Below are 15,847 nucleotides of genomic sequence, written 5' to 3' on the forward strand. Positions count from 1 at the left end.
ATCTGCTGTGGAATATTGAAGCAATTTATAGTTTTCATATTTATTTCCAATACTCTGCAGACCTCACTTCCATGGTAACTTGGTGGATGAGAATTATGCCACTTCTGTATTCAAGCATCTTTCAGCAACACCAGTTGGTCACTGGACACAGCTCAAATCAAACAGATGGCCTATCTGGGATAGAGCAAAACACAAGTGGAACTGAAATAGAGCTAATTTTGAGCAGCGGGCACCCAGTATTGTCTTCTGCTTTGCCTGATGCAACAGTGACTCAGATTTGGTTTGTAGAACTCCAACGTGAAAAAACAGAATCAGCTTTTTGTAAACAGTCCATATATATATAATACACACGCATGTACACACACACACACACACACGCATAGATATAGGTTACATCATGCCTATTATTACAGTATAATATGCACCCCTGTCTGTATAAGCATCAAATGGATTTTGATTTAGAATCATAGAATATCAGGGTTGGAAGGGACCTCAGGAGGTCATCTAGTCCAACCCCCTGCTCAAAGCAGGACCTAATCCCAACTAAATCATCCCAGCCAGGGCTTTGTCAAGCCTGACCTTAAAAACCTCTAAGGAAGGAGATTCCACCACCTCCCTAGGTAACCCATTCCAGTGCTTCACCATCCTCCTAGTGAAAAAGTTTTTCCTAATATCCAACCTAAACCTCCCCCACTGCAACTTGAGACCATTACTCCTTGTTGTTTAGTGGCCAGGTACGTTAATTAAAGATGGATTTTCATAAGGAGTCGGTATCTGTAAAATATCCATTCATTATGAGCTTGGTGTTATCATGATGAATTCACCATTGAAAAACCATGGCATTATATAGGTACCCCAAATAGAATAAACATTTTAAATCCCAGGCTCTGATTTTAAAAAGACAAAACATTTTGGTACGTAAAAAAATCCCCACAGTTTTACCTTCATGTAAATGGACCTGAATACTGAAGCCCAAGGCACAACTGAGCCAGTGAGTGTTTTGACTTAGTATGAACTATGTAAAACCTGACTAAGGCCCTCAGGATCCAGCCCATTATAAATAGCCATGTTAAAATCAATGTTAAGGGACCAGCATAGACCAACTATATGCAGAAAGTTCAGTATGAAGCCTGCTCCTCCACCCTTAAGATCTGTGACATATATTAGCTCATTCACTCATGAGCTCTAAGATGAACCAGGAAAAATAGTGGTGTGGAAGTAAAAAACATTTTCATCAGCCCCATCCTATGCATTTCTATGTCGTAAGTTGAGCCCTTCAAAAGCAGAAATCAGTTCTGCTCATTTCCATGGTAACTCAGATAATGAAAATACTGTGTCTATTCAGCATCTTTTGACTGCAGTTAGTCAAGTGGACGACACTCAAATTTTGCTGGCCTCGCTGGTTAAAAAAAAAAAAGAAACATTTCTAGTGAGAAAACTAATAGAGAAAAAGAACTTTTCTCTTGAAACAGTACCTGAGTCCACAAGTTCTTCTAGACCTTTTTGACAGGAATGAACAGCCACTGTTACGGCATGGGATTGCATTTGTTATGCCTGGTAAAATTTGCTCCTGTGTAGAGGATCCAGAACAAGGCCCGTGCACCAGTTAAGCCTGCCAAATAGCTGTGTCTACACTAAGAGATTTTGCTGGCACAACTATGTCAATCAAGAATTACACCCCTTCATCTCTCACCAATATAGCCATGCCAGCAGAAGTCTGTAGTCCTAGCCTTGTGGCCCAACCACTGCATCATCGTATCTCTTGGGCTAAAGCTAATTAGCAGTATCTCTAAAAAGGTCTCACTGTGGGCATTAAAAAAATTAGAAACTATTTTTCAAGTGCCCGGTAGGTCCTGCTTAACATCAAAGGAATTTGACAAGTTACATGGTTTCAAAAGCGAATAGTCTTCATCCTGGCATGCAAGTGTCCACTCTGTAATGGAGCCCTCAGTCCATAGGTAAAGCCGGCCTCAAATATTACACGGTGGGTAGCTAGTTCTTTAAAGTAACATCATGTCTTTAAAAGCCTCCCTGTCATTCTGAGAGCTTGGCACAGCATGTTGGACTGCACGCATCTCCTTGTGCTTCTGCCGGGAACATGACAGGTCTAACTAACTGTAACGTGATCTCACACAGCCGCCATGTCAACTGACAATGTTGACAAAAGGGAAGGTATTCCCAATGGGGCCTGGGTGGCAAAGTGAGTTTGATGGTTCTGAGCACAAAAATCATCACATAATTTGGCACGATCCATCACAAATGGCCATCTCTGCTCAAGCAAGAACCAGGACTGGGATGTCAGAGGGGCTGCAGGTACATAGGAAGAGCTGGGTGGGTTAATTTTGCTTCTGTTGAAATCAATAAAAGTTTTGTCATTGACTGTAATGGGAGCAGACTCTGGGATGGAGGATGATACAGAAAGACAAAGGACAATGTTATTAAATTACTGAAAGGCAAAAATTGGACTTAGTGTGTTTATAGCAGACCTCTCCTCTGGGAGAGTTTGGCATTCTCCACCCAGCCTAGGTAATGAAGCATGGCAAGCTGTCGGCTTCGACTCACAGGCAGAGAGACCGGAGAGCAAACTAGTGGATGAGGGAAAGTCCCAAGATGAAGGGCTTCAGGAAGGCTGTGAGCTGACATGGCTGGCATGTCACCATAAGAGCCAATGAAGGATGGGAGGTGAAAAGCTGTTGCATGTTACAATGGAGACCAAGGGGCATTGCAGGGATGGGATCAGCAATGGGGAGACAAATGGAATCACGTTCAGTCCAGGGATCATAGCCCCAGAGTGAGACCTTCATTCTTCTGTAGCAGAATGAGGCTGCAGTGATGGATTTATCCTGCATGGACCATCCGCTGGGGACATCATGTTAAGCTGTCTTACAACTAGTGTAGACGTTGTTAGTTATTGAAAAGCAACTTCACGATGGTTTTTTTAATCGGGGCTGGAATGTAATTTAGTCCATATTGTATGTTTATATCTATTACTATTATTCATTTACATGCAATAGTGCTCAAACTGTGCGAGGTGCTTTCCATACACAGGACGTGTCACAAGGCTTGATCCTGGGGTCCAGCTGAGCTCTGCTTGGTGCAGGATTGTGATCATAGACTATCAGGTTTGGAAGGGACCTCAGGAGGTCATCTAGCCCAATCCCCTGCTCAAAGCAGGACCAATCACCAGACATTTTCCCCCCAGATTCCTAAGTGGCCCTCTCAAGGACTGAACTCACAACCCTTGGTTTAGCAGGCCAATGCTCAAGCCACTGAGCTATCCCTCCCCCCCAGAGGCATAGATGGTTGTAGGCCAACTTCACCTATCACCAATCCTGGGCTCCTCTCATCTGTAACAACAGAACAATCTACTGTCCCCCCTTGACATGTGACAAGATCCCTATTGGCTGAAGTCTCTTCGGTGTACGGCAGAATCAGAGGTGGGCCAAGGAGCGTCACATTACGATTCAATTTTGATGGTGTTGAAATCTCACCGGCTCAGCTTGTTAGGTTTTGGCTCAGAATGGCCACCTCTCGCTGCTAACCCCAAAGTCTGATGCAACCGGGAGAGGATCAGGATGCTGGACATGCCCCTTGATCTGCAGAGCATGGCCCCACGGGGGACCTGGTTCCTGGCCAGGCTCAACAGGTGGGCTCGCTACTATTGCTTTCTTGATCACCCTGCAGAGATTGCAGTGCGGGGACAGCACTGGCCAAGAACCTGGCTCTCTATACTCGCCTCCCCCCTCTCTTGTGCACCCTCACAGCACAGGATCCACCCTTCTGTCTGCCAACGAGCAGATGGAAGCCACATGAAAATACAGATTCTCAAATTCTACCCTCTGAGGCACACAGACATGACTTCCAACTGAGGAACAGGCTTGCCGTGCAACTGGCGTGCACATGTAGGCGCATGGATTCCACTGGCTGGGATGCAGGGGTGCAGATGCAGGGGCGAGAATCCCTTTTTGTCTTATGACTACTTCTAGGAAGAGCAATGAAGGAACCAACTTCAGCCCAATAAAGGCTCACTCAGTTCATGTCGCTGTTGTCTTCCAGACGCTCGCGCGGGCCTGCAACAAAGCAATCAAAAGCTTTCAAGAAGCCCATCTGCATGGCAGAGGGACCCCGACACCAACATGCAGCTGAGGGAAAACAAGCCCCAGGATCATGGCAAGGCAGAGCCTGGCTGCAACAAAGGAGACTCGAGGGGACAAAAGGAGAATTGCCGACTTCCCATGCGGTTCTCTGCACTTTGACCATCAGAATAACTTTTAACAACACTCGCTTTTCACGGAGAGTGTTTGCTGTGCCTTGTTTCATTTTCTCAGCTGAAAGGGCCTCAAAAAGGAGAGAGCCCTAGGAACATATTTTGAACGCCTCCCCTCCTCAGCGAGGCTGAAAGCTTGCCTTGATTATGCCGCAGTTTGCTCGGTGAGCTGTTGCAGGGATGAGATAGTGCCAGCTTCTACGGGGATGAATTAGTGAGGCCAATATTGAGCAACTTCCCCAGGCATTGTCCTCAGCGATTGAGGATAAGTACCGTGTATTAGCCTTTTGCAAGTGATTATTTTCTTGTCATTAGGATTCTCCATGGGAAAGGTCAGCTACGTTATTTCTCTCAGCCTCTCCTGCTCTGCTAGGGCCATCAGGCAGAGAGAGCATCACCTGATAAACAGTGGTGCAAGTAGAAATCATTTCTTGCCAGTACTGCACTCATGAGAGGGACATATGGAGGGTCACGTGACCTCCCCATGTGACCCTCCATAGGACTCCTCCCCGCTTCGCCCCCAGACTGGGGCCCCCACACTCTCTCCGTCCCCCCCGATACCACCCTTTGTATATACAAACATAGAGGTGAAAATAAGCCGGTCCAGTACACAGCCGACCATACCAGCAGGGGGCAGCTTCCCCAGAACCTGGCAATTTAAAAGGGCCCGGGGCTCCCGGCAGCCCCGGCGCTTTAATTGCTGCCAGAGCCAGGGTAGTGGTAGCAGCAGCTGGGAGCCCCAGGCCCTTTAAATCACTGCCGGAGCCCCGGGGTAGCAGCGGTGGTCGGGAGCCCCAGGGCTCCGGTGGTGATTTAAAGGGCCTGGGGCTCTGGCCCTTTAAATCGCTGCTGGAGCCCCGGGGTAGTGGCGGCAGCTGGGAGCCTTGGGAGAGGGGGGCTAGCCCCAAGTCTTTCTGGTACCCTGTACCTGCTAAAAGTCTCTTGCCGGTACTGCGTACTGGCGGGTATCACCCAACTAGCACTCCTGCTGATAAATCTTCAGGGATAGGAATATAGAGTCATACAGACACTGTGAAATTCAGTCCTGTGCAGAGGGCCAGCACCAAGCTAATGCATCGCTCGTTTCCCCCATGGTTTGTGTTGTCAGCACAGTAGGAGTTCTACCTCCTACAGAGAGAGAATTGTAAGATTAACGTGCCCTATTGCATCAATCCTAGGGCAGAAAGAGGCTCTCACTTAGGCCCTGATTCAGCAAAACACTTAAGCACATGCTTAAGTCCATTGATGGCCCTGGGAATTAAGCATGTGTAAATGCTTTGCTGAATCGAGGCCTAACAGAAGGCGTGCTGCGTGACACTCCACAGAGCGGCCGGGACCAGTCTTCCAGTCGCTGTCTGTGCACAGATGGGCAGAAAAAGAAACATGCGCGGGCCACAGGAGGCCAGTGGGTGCAGAAACAACCCCCGCTCCAGCCATCATGACAACCAACAAACCCCTCTCAACAGATTTGCAACTCCACTGTTTCAGGAACATGGCAGGACTAGAACAGACCAAGATAGAGAAGATGTCTTCCCATAATCCTCACTCCTCAAACACATAGGGATTTATCACTTGTCCTTTCAGTGCCCATACCAGCCTGGGTTTCTGTCTATCTGCCCTAGGTACTTACATGCCCCTTATTCCCGCCGAATCTGAGTGTCCCCCGTCTTTAATGTCTTTAACCTCACAGGTAAGGCAGTTGAATTATACTCATTTTCCAGCTGGGAATTGAGGGACAGAAGCCTGCCTTCACTGAAGTGTTAACTCAAGTCCCAGACAGGCACAAAACCCATTAACTCTGGTGTGCTGGAGGTTTTAAGTCCGGCTGGCTATGCCACTAGAAGGTACAGCCTACAGCCGGCATCAGCCCAGCTCGTCAGCTGCTCCCCCGACCTGAGCGTTCTTTCACAGTCTGGCTGCTCTCCCTCGGGGTAAGCTAACTCGAGAGGAGTTAACACTGCAGTGGAGACACAAGGAGTCATCGGCAAAGCAACAAATTGAACCCAGGTGTCCTGAATCCTAAGCTAGTGCCTCAGCCACTGGGCCAGCCTTCCTTTGAGAGGAGGCTGGTCAGCCTTTCTGATGAGGAGATAGGCAGTCCCTTCAATGCACACCCTTCACCGGTAACGAGCAACTCATTGCACTCAGGGTCTCAAGCCAAATGCAAAACTTTCCCCCAAGGGCCCTAGCCATGAGGCACAACAGCCTTCCCCTGCTTTTATGTATTTAAGCCAAATACGCCCGGAGAATGCTTCTGCTTCTTCCTATTATTTTCAGCTATTTTAGGTGTTTTGTGGAAATCTTTCTTGTTTATATAACAAAGTCACAGCCCAGTGTTTGCGATACCATATCCATGGTAACTCTAATATAGCATGCACAGAGACGTAGGATTTCATTATGTGGCTAAGCCGCAGGAGGATTAGGAAGAGAAGGGCTGGGGCGGGGGGGGGAGAGAATCATCTCTAGGATGCATCGGAAAGACACCTCGCCATAAGACTGGACTTGAAAGCAAGGCAACAGCAGCGTTTCCTGCTACACTCTGGCCAATTGACAGCCTTCATTTACCGCATCAAAGCCTCGGTGTCTTCACGGTACTCGCACAGGAGCAGCAAGTTGTCTCAAGCAATTCACGATCCGTCCAACGCCCTTTTATGTTGTCTAGGGACCACAACGCGTCTGAGAATCAGGCCCTGGCCGTCAGGGCGAAAAGACAAAGCAGAAGGATAATAGACTGTACCTCTGCCAGCTCGCTCTCCCCCTCTTCTACGGCAAGAACTAAAGCATCACGACACAACTGGGACCAGCCAGTTCGATCCCATCCCGACGTCTTTAATCCACTCCGACAAAGTGTCCCTCGGAAATCAGTGGGGAGTTTTACCTGCAGGGTGGAGCCGGTTATTTTCTTTGGGACAGATTCTGACACCCGCCCCCCAATGCTGAGATTGAAAGGAGGGGGGAAGGCGTGGCGCAGGATGAGGCAGGGTGTCAGAAGCTAGCCCTTAGTAAGCAACAAATCAAGGAACAGCATCTGCCTCGCTAGCACAAAGTTTGTCAATTCTCATGCTCCGGGGCACAAACAAATCACCAGCTGAGGCAGGAAGAAATGTCCCCTCTCTCTGTTTGGCTCCTTCCAATGATCAGCGTCCAGCATTGGCCAGCATGAGAGACAGGCTCCCAGATTAGATGAGCCATTGGATTATTCTGCAAAAATTTGGCCCTGCCAGTCTCTCTCTTCCTTTCTCTGCTCTTCCCCTCTTCTGGTCCTTTCTTCTTACTAGTACTCGGCCCTGCACCTTGCCACACCTTCCAGAAAGCAATAGCCCGCAGAATCAGCGGCGTGGTATGTACGCCCCTGGTCTGTGATGCTAGTGTCAGTTGTCTCTGCTTATACATGTGCTGTTCTTTATCCGCCCAGCACCCTGAGAGCCAGGTGTATGTTGGTTTGCAGCCAGGTCTCGTTGCGGCACTTGTTACTCGTGACTTTCTTAAAAGAAAGTTTGCTTATTCACAAAGCCCCCTGTAGATCTGTAAGCTCAGAGGGGTGACGTGTCTCGATTTCACTGCCAGGACGGGACTGCACAGAGCCAGAGGCAGCCGTTCCATTGTAACGGGGGTGCGTCTAATCTCTAGAAATAAAAAGAAAGGATATAAAATAGTCCCCTAAAACGTTATTTTCACGTGGTCTGTGATGAGACACACTACTGAAAAAGTACTGCATGTCACTGTCTGGATGAAGACCTGATTACACAGTGTACAGTTATTACAGTATTTGTATCGTGATCGTACCTAGGTGCCCCAGTCACGGACCGGGACCCCACTGTGCTAGGCACTGTACGAACACAGAACAAAAAGTCAAGTCCCTGCTCCAATGTGCTTACACTCTAAGTATAAGCCAGGAGACAGCAGACGGGAGCACAAGGAAACAGTTAGGCAGTGGTCTCAGCCTAACCACCTGCCTAACCATCGTCAGCTTTTATATACACACAGGCAGAGGGAGACCGTGTTGTTCAGAGCACTGGACTGGTACTCAGGAGAACAGGATTCCATTCTCAGATGTGCCACTGCCTTACTGTGTGACCTTGGGCAAGTCACTTTGCTTCTCGGTGCCTCAGTTTCCCCATCTGTATAATGAGGACAACAATACTGACCTTTCTTTATAGAAACACTGATTTCAATGGATGGAAAAACCTGTGTGAGAGCCAAGCACCATGCTATATAAAGCCTTCCTTCTCCACAGGGACCAGCCCTACAGTGTTAGCTGCTTCTCCTACGTGTCACATCTCTCTCTCTGCTCTCTTGTAATTTGCCTTTTCCTGATGTACAGCCTGACTCAGACTCCACATAACCTGATCAGCACCGAGGTAAATTTGATCAGGGCATTCAAGCATAGTACACAATCTTGCAGTGAATGTGAGCTGTGAATGTCAGAGGCCCTCAGGCACTGAGACCTGCTTTTTCTGTGTGTCCCATCTTTAGCAAAGCAGATGGCAAGCTTCCTCTCCCCCCCTTTCCAAATTTAATTTACATTTACGGTTCTGTTGCATTTGATTATAGCTGGAAGGAGTGCTGCCTACTCCAATCCCTAATTTAGTGCATCAAGAGCGTTTAAACCTACTTACCTGTAAGTAACTCTTTGTTCCATGAAGGCAGTTTTGCTTCTCGCTGGTGGGGTACATGGAGCAACGCAGAGATACTGCTTTCTCAAGGTCCCGAGGACAAACGTCTTACAGAATTGATTTCATGGCTCTGGAAGTTGAATCTTATCTCTGTGTCAGGCTGGGTTTTCATCCAGGGGTGCTGCTGGCACAACACACTGCAGAGGCATCGGTGGAGTGGTCTTGGCATGTCTCCAGAGCTCAGAGGTTAAGCCTACAGTGTATAGGGCGATGATTAAAGTAACTCTCGCTGGGGCAGGGACTGGCATTTACTGCATGTTTGTACAGCACCTAGCACGACAGGGCTGTGACCTGTCTGAACTCTAGATACACTAAACATAACTTCTTTCACTGCGGGGTATTACAGGTATTACTGAGCCTTGCAACGCCCCCAGCAGGTAGGTTTTCTTACTGCCGCCTGACAAATTGACAGATGGCCAAAGAGGAAGCTCTGGTTGGTGTAGGATGGAACTATTGACCTCTTGAGTAGGATGGGCCACTAGGGTCTTGCCTAGCCCAGGGAATTTTAGGGAAAAGCCCCTGTCCAAGTTAGCACCAGACTCGGTCCAAATGTGGCCACGGCTCCAGTGGCTTCCAGAATATTTATTTCTGTCCCCCCACGTGTGAGCCCCTAACGTCACCTCTTTCTAGCTCTCCACTCGCTTCTGAGTGCAACTCCCATAAACGTGGACACCTGGGACCCGCTTATCCAAATGGCCTCCTCTTGCCTTATACAAGGTAGGGGGAGGCGAGCTCACCAGAGGCACCGCTGGGCATTATAGGCACTGCCATGCATAACCAGAGCCATCCCAAGCCGACACCGAGGGACTCATTCTGCAGGGCTGGCTGCTTTCAGAGCAGAGAACCCCTGGCCTTGGAGATCAGCCAGCACTTGGCCTTGGCCACTTCATAAGGCTTGTTTGGCTAATTGTTTCGGTTCCCAGGTTGGGGCATTGGTTTCCCCTGGTCTGGGTTGTTTGGTATTATGATGGTTCATCGCTAGTCCCTGGCCCCTCATATGGCCCCGATGTGCCCCTGGGGAGTATGGCAGGGCGGCTGCTGCGGGAGGAAGTCCGGCTGAAGTGCTGCTGTGCTCTGGCGATCTCCTGCTAGCATTATGGCCCCTTGGGGGCTGTTACTAGCTGGTACCTTCTGACTTGCTCTGGGGGGCCAAATTGCCCCCCAGCCAGCTGAACCCTGAAGTAGCGGGGCATAGAGCCAGCTTTGCCTCCCTGCCCTCCTCAGGTCCTGCACCTCTTGCAGCTTGAGCAGGTCCGGAGGTTGAGCCATCACCCCAAGGCCTCTTTTAGCTGCTTCTCCTGGACACTGATTTAACCCCAAGGGATTGTGATATTAGAGATTTACCAACAACTGGCGATTTCACAGGCATTTTTGGGAACCACCGTCATCGCGGTTCCTTTTGATTCCCTTCCTCTTATCCTCTCTCCCTGACCTCCAGCTCTCAGCCCTGACTCCGCTGCCTACACATCGCAAGGGATTGGGCTGAGTCTGGAAGCTCACATCCTTCAGCGGCTCTCCAATTCGCCTCACAGCCTGCTCGCCCGTAGCAAGGCGTGTGTGTCAGAATCAGGGATGAACTTGCCATCTTCTTGAGACTGCCTTAAAATAAACAGCCGGAAGCAATGGGCAGAAGGATGAATCCTTGCTCTTTGCCTGGATTTATGAGAAACTATTCAGGATAAGTTGAAAGAAAGTATTCCCCCCCCCCCCCCTTCAAATAAATTCTGGCTGCTTATCTCCAAAGTTCAGCTGTTTTTGAGCTAACTAGCCGGCATTATGCTGTTGTGCTGCCAATGCTTTCTGGGGAGAACAGCTCAGGAACTCCACTTGCACATGATGAGAGTCTGGGGGGTTCCGTACTAATAGATTTTAGCCTTGCACACTCGGGGGAAGGGAGGGAGAATTGGTTAGCTAAGGAGCCCGGTTTTTTAGCCTGGTAAGGATAATTTTACCTCCTGCCTTGTAGACAATTGAGCTTCTTACCCCATCTAATTAGGAAACGGTACCAAGAGAAATGGAGAAGCGTGCGCGTCTGTGGGTGGGTGGAAGGGAATTAAAAACAGGGTGAGACAAAATCTGTTTTCCAGTCTCTCAGTGATGAGAGTCAAGTGAGAAACTGGTGTGTATGCGCGTGTGTACACACACGCAAGCAAGAAAGTTATTTTGCGGCTTTCAGGTAATGATCTCAGAGCATTACAGGAACACAAATTAAGTCTAGCGCCCTCCCCATCCCTCGCAATCAGACTCAGATAAGTAACAGCTCCCTATTCCCAACTGGAGAAACTGAGGCACGGAGAAGTTAAGTGACTTGCTCCGGGCCACACAGCACATCAGTGGCAGAGCCAGGAACAGGCCCCAGATCCTCAGGCCCTTCCTCTAGCCACCAAGACACACTTTCTGCCTTCTCAAAAGTAAAGCTCGAGGGCCAAATCCCTAGCTTGCATAGCACAACATCATTCAAGTAGCCTGATTTACACCAGTTGAGAATCTGGCCCACAGAAAAGCCAGCCAGAGCGGTGAGATCACAACTGAACTCTTCTCATGCCTCACCCACTCCAGACCATCCATAATCACTTCCTGCATGTAAAGCTTCCATGACGTGCTTTTCATAATGGGGACACATCAAATATGAACTAACGCCTTCAATCTCTCCCCCACTGCTTTAAAACATGAGCCGCAGAAGCCTGGGGCACAGAGACTGACACAGCATAAGCCATGGGGGAGGGAAGTCTACACATTCATTTGTTGGAGACATTTATTTCATGAGGCACTCTGTGTGTTAGCCTCTTCTTGACCTTTGTTTGAGTATATGCTGTATTCGAGACCAAAAGCTCTAAGCACTGGGTCACCTAACAAGGATAGAAGCGTTGGATCAATTGCCTCATTCCAGGCTAATGGTTGCATCGAAAAACAGTAAAACCTCATTCAATTAAACTTAACAGTGCAAGAACGAATGATTCACCAAAACACTGATGCCCCAAATTGACTCTAATCCCTTTCATTACACAAAAGAGCAAGGTTTGGGAATCTGGACTCTCCCTCGTGCCATGTCCCTAAACACTTCTAGTGACACCCGGGATCCAGATGGGACTAAGCGTTATCCCACACATCCATCCATCGGAAAGGACAGTTTGCAGCCATGAATAAAGACGGAAGAGTCAGAGTTTAAAGCAAGGCAGTTGCTGTGTATCAGAGCTCCAGGCAGTTCATTACCATTCCAATTAATGTACACAAAGGTAAGAACACATAAAACCTTTAAGGAAAGGGAGACAAAAGAGGAGGAAAATGTACCTTTAAACTGCAGTCCGAAGTCACAGCTGCCCCTAGAGCAAAGAAATACCAAATATTTAGCATCTTTAAAGCCTCAAATGAGTTATGCCCTATCCATCAGACCCATGCATGGGCTGCCAACAGAGGGATCACGATCATTTCTTATGCACAGGGCACAGGAAATGAGGCCGGAGAAAAAGGGCTGGTGTTTTTCTTCAAGCTCTGTTCAGGATCGGGACCCCTTTGTCCAAGGTTGTGTAATAGAGAAACATGACAAATGCTAACCTCGGACACCCTTCAGCATCTTGCTCTTGCCTGGTCTTCCTGACGACTGGGTTTACCCCAATCAGCAGATGCAGGATCAGCTTGGTGTGAAGGAAAGAGGCAGTTTTACCAGTGAGTTTGCTGGGGCCACCCAGCAACAAGGAAACCAAGTGAAACACGTTTCCCTTCCTCACAGTCCTCAGAGCCATGCATAGTTAACAGATCAGCACTTTCATCTTCCAGGCAAAGGGCTAGATCCCTAGCTGGTGTATATCAATGTGCCTACGCTGATTTACATCAGCTGAGGAACGGATCCCAACAATCCACACAGGGGTGGATGCTCCTACGTCCCAAGCTACGTGGCAACTTTCCTGCACAGGGCTCTGCATCAATGCCATCGGCACCCCCGCAAAGTCCTGCGTGTCGTGGAACAGGCTAGCAGCCACAGCCGAGGGCTGTTAATTAGGGCATGACGCCACAAGGTGCGGGACACGGAAGCCCACATGTTCAAAGGTATTTAGGCTTCGCTCCCTCAGAGCCCTGCTGATCCACCCTTTACTGAGCCCATGGTCAGCTAAGGAGGGGCAAGGGGACCCACTTCAATTTACAGCCACCGTTGGGCAAAATAGTTGAGACAATGCACAACAGACAAGTGCCAGCTAGATAAATAAAACTGAGTCCTCTGGGACAGCGCAATGCTTATAACACGAGCAGTCTCTTCCCACGGGGGGCTCGTTACTAGAACTAAACAAATGCCAGCCACTCTGCACTCTTTCTTTCTTTCTTTCTTTCTTTCTTTCTTTCTTTCATAACGAAAAAACCAACAAGAAAAGCTTGGAAGCCCAGGAAGAAGCTACATTTTAACGGGTCTGAATTTAATCCCCTAGTTGGGCTGGTTGATTAAATCAACCTTACAGGTTTGAATTCCCTTTAAACAGGGAGTTTGGACTACAGACACCCAGGCAAACCCAAGTGCCTCGTGCCGCCAGTTCCCAACGGCTGTGCCAAACGGCTGCTGGGCCTGATCAAAAGAGCAGCTGCTGGGAATGGAGAGCTTCAGGTACCCCATGCAGTGGGACGCTCTCTAGCGCTGAGTGACACGTGAGAGCAGAGACCGAGCGAACTCAAGCGCCGAGCGAACCACGGAATTCAACACTCTTACCCCAACCCTGAAAAAAAAATAAAAAGAAAGGAAGAAAGAGAGGGTGCTCCCGCTGCTGGCCTCGTGCTGCTAAATTATTTACTTCCCGACCGAGAAGGTGGCTCGGATACACTTAATGCTTTAAGGAGCAAATGCAAGTAAAAAGCAAACAAAAGGGAACATTCTGCTAAACTCAAGTTGCCGGGTCATTTGTTTTCTCATCTTTAAATGGAGCTTTAATGTCGACGAGAGGCAAGTTAGTGGTTGGAGCAGGAGACTGAGAGGCAGGACTCCTGGGTTCCAGCTGGGCTACTGGCTTTAGCAGTGTGACCTTCCTGTGGCAAGTGGGGATAATCGGACTGACCTCCCTTCCAGCGGGAGGAGTGGTTTGGTTAGTTAATGCTCCTGGAGCACGCTGAGACATGAAAGACACCGCGTGCTTATTAATAATATCACTTTGATTCTAATCATTCTTCCCGGCTTTCTTTGAATGCTACCAAGCTAGCACTACTCCGCTGTGGTTTTTATCTCATCCGCACTGGGAGGCTCTATGGCTTGTTACAACAGATGGGTTGTGCTCAGTTATCAAAAGAGAAAGACATTATCAGGGCCGGTGAGAGGGACCTCTCACTTTTCTTAGAGGGAAGCTGGCATAGGAGAGTCTAGTCCACTAATCGAGTATCAGGGGGTAGCCGTGTTAGTCTGTATCCACAAAAACAACAAGGAGTCCGGTGGCACCTTAAAGACTAACAGATTTATTTGGGCACAAGCTTTCGTGGGTAAAAAAACATTTCTTCAGCTGCATCACATTAGTACACTAATGTTTCAGAAGCTGTCAGCACTCAAATGAGTGGCCATTTTTTTCAAAGGAGCTCACTTGAAAATCTGGCTTTAGCCCATTATTGAATCCCACCATGCTGACCTAGGCAGGCCAGAAAGTGTGGATCTAGGTCCAAGAGAAGTGCGCAGATTTGTTCTTCCATTCCGAGTACAAAGGGAACTGTCAGACATGACAACATGAGACAGGCCACCCCAGATCTACCTGCCCTGGCTTGTATGTGGGTACCACCCTGCTGCTCTCCAAAATACCAGCATCGCTAGATCGCTGCGCAGCATTGGTACTCCCAGTATCTGTGCTTCACCAGAGAAAGCAAGGTGTTTGCCTGAGTAATGAACCCGCTATGAGTCATCAGAGGGGATTGAACTCAGAAACCTCAACAAGAAAAGCAAAAGCCTCTACCACTTGAGCTAACAGAATAACTGCTTTATTGCTTAATAACTTATCCTTGCTGGAACCAGCTGTCTAGAGACGTGTGTTTTCTCTCTCTCACACACACAGACACATACACACACCTTATCGACTCACAGAATTACCCAAAAGGTGTAATTTTACCCAAATTTAATTAAACCAGTTCAACTGTGTGTGTGTGGACGCGCCTAAACTGATTTAAAGCGGCTGTACAGCAGTTTAGTTCGCCTCGGTAAACATACAGGCGTCAGCTCATGCAATAGAAGAGTGTCTACACCGGGTTTTGCTCTGGTTCAACTAGATTGGGTTGAGCTGGGCTCCTCTCTGCCTCGCTGTTTTATGGGAAATGACTATTAAGTGGAGAAGAATTAAGAGGAAAATCAGTTTGGCAAGAATGCCGACTCAATCCCCGGCAGCAGAAGGTGCGCCCAGAGTCAGGCCATGTCTGTGCAGCAATCTGTGAAATTAACAACTCTCCAGGCTTTGCTTTCTGCTCATCTTTCCAGTCAACGGAGAGAAACAGTCTTTGATTCAACCCTTTAGAGACTACGCTCCCATATGCAGCCCTCTCGGAGGAAAACAGGAGAGATTCGTCAAGGGAGACGCTAGGAAGGGTCCTGGGAACAAGGGGTGGGTTGGGCCGCATGATGTGCATGGGCTGTCGTAAGAATTATTATTCTGTGATGGGGCTACGTTTAGAGTGGTTCCATAGCGGAGCCTGAAAGGCAGTTTTGTGTACTGCATGCACATATCAAAACCGCATGGCATTTGTGTGAGAGCACCCCCTGCACCCATCGAGCAGCCGGCAAGATGGCAGATTCTCAAGGTTAACATTCGCCGGCTATGGCTCATGGCAATGAGGGGTGTCCCCAGCCAGACAGCAAACAGCCCGGATGGATCCCCCAAGGATTCCACGCTGGCTTCCCCAGCTGGGGGGGCAGCCTCATTATATCCCCTTCCCCCGCCCCCGCTACACACAG

The 15,847-nt window shown here is 48.7% G+C and overlaps 1 protein-coding gene across 1 annotated transcript in view; it reads left to right on the forward strand.

The window, feature by feature from the left end:
• LOC135976492 (spidroin-1-like) overlaps positions 1–15,847 on the forward strand; it is a 925,731-nt gene that overhangs the window by 312,956 nt on the left and 596,928 nt on the right. The window lies entirely within an intron of this gene.

Source organism: Chrysemys picta, chromosome 18 (genome assembly GCF_011386835.1).
Source record: "Chrysemys picta bellii isolate R12L10 chromosome 18, ASM1138683v2, whole genome shotgun sequence".
NCBI classification, from domain to species: Eukaryota; Metazoa; Chordata; order Testudines; family Emydidae; genus Chrysemys; species Chrysemys picta.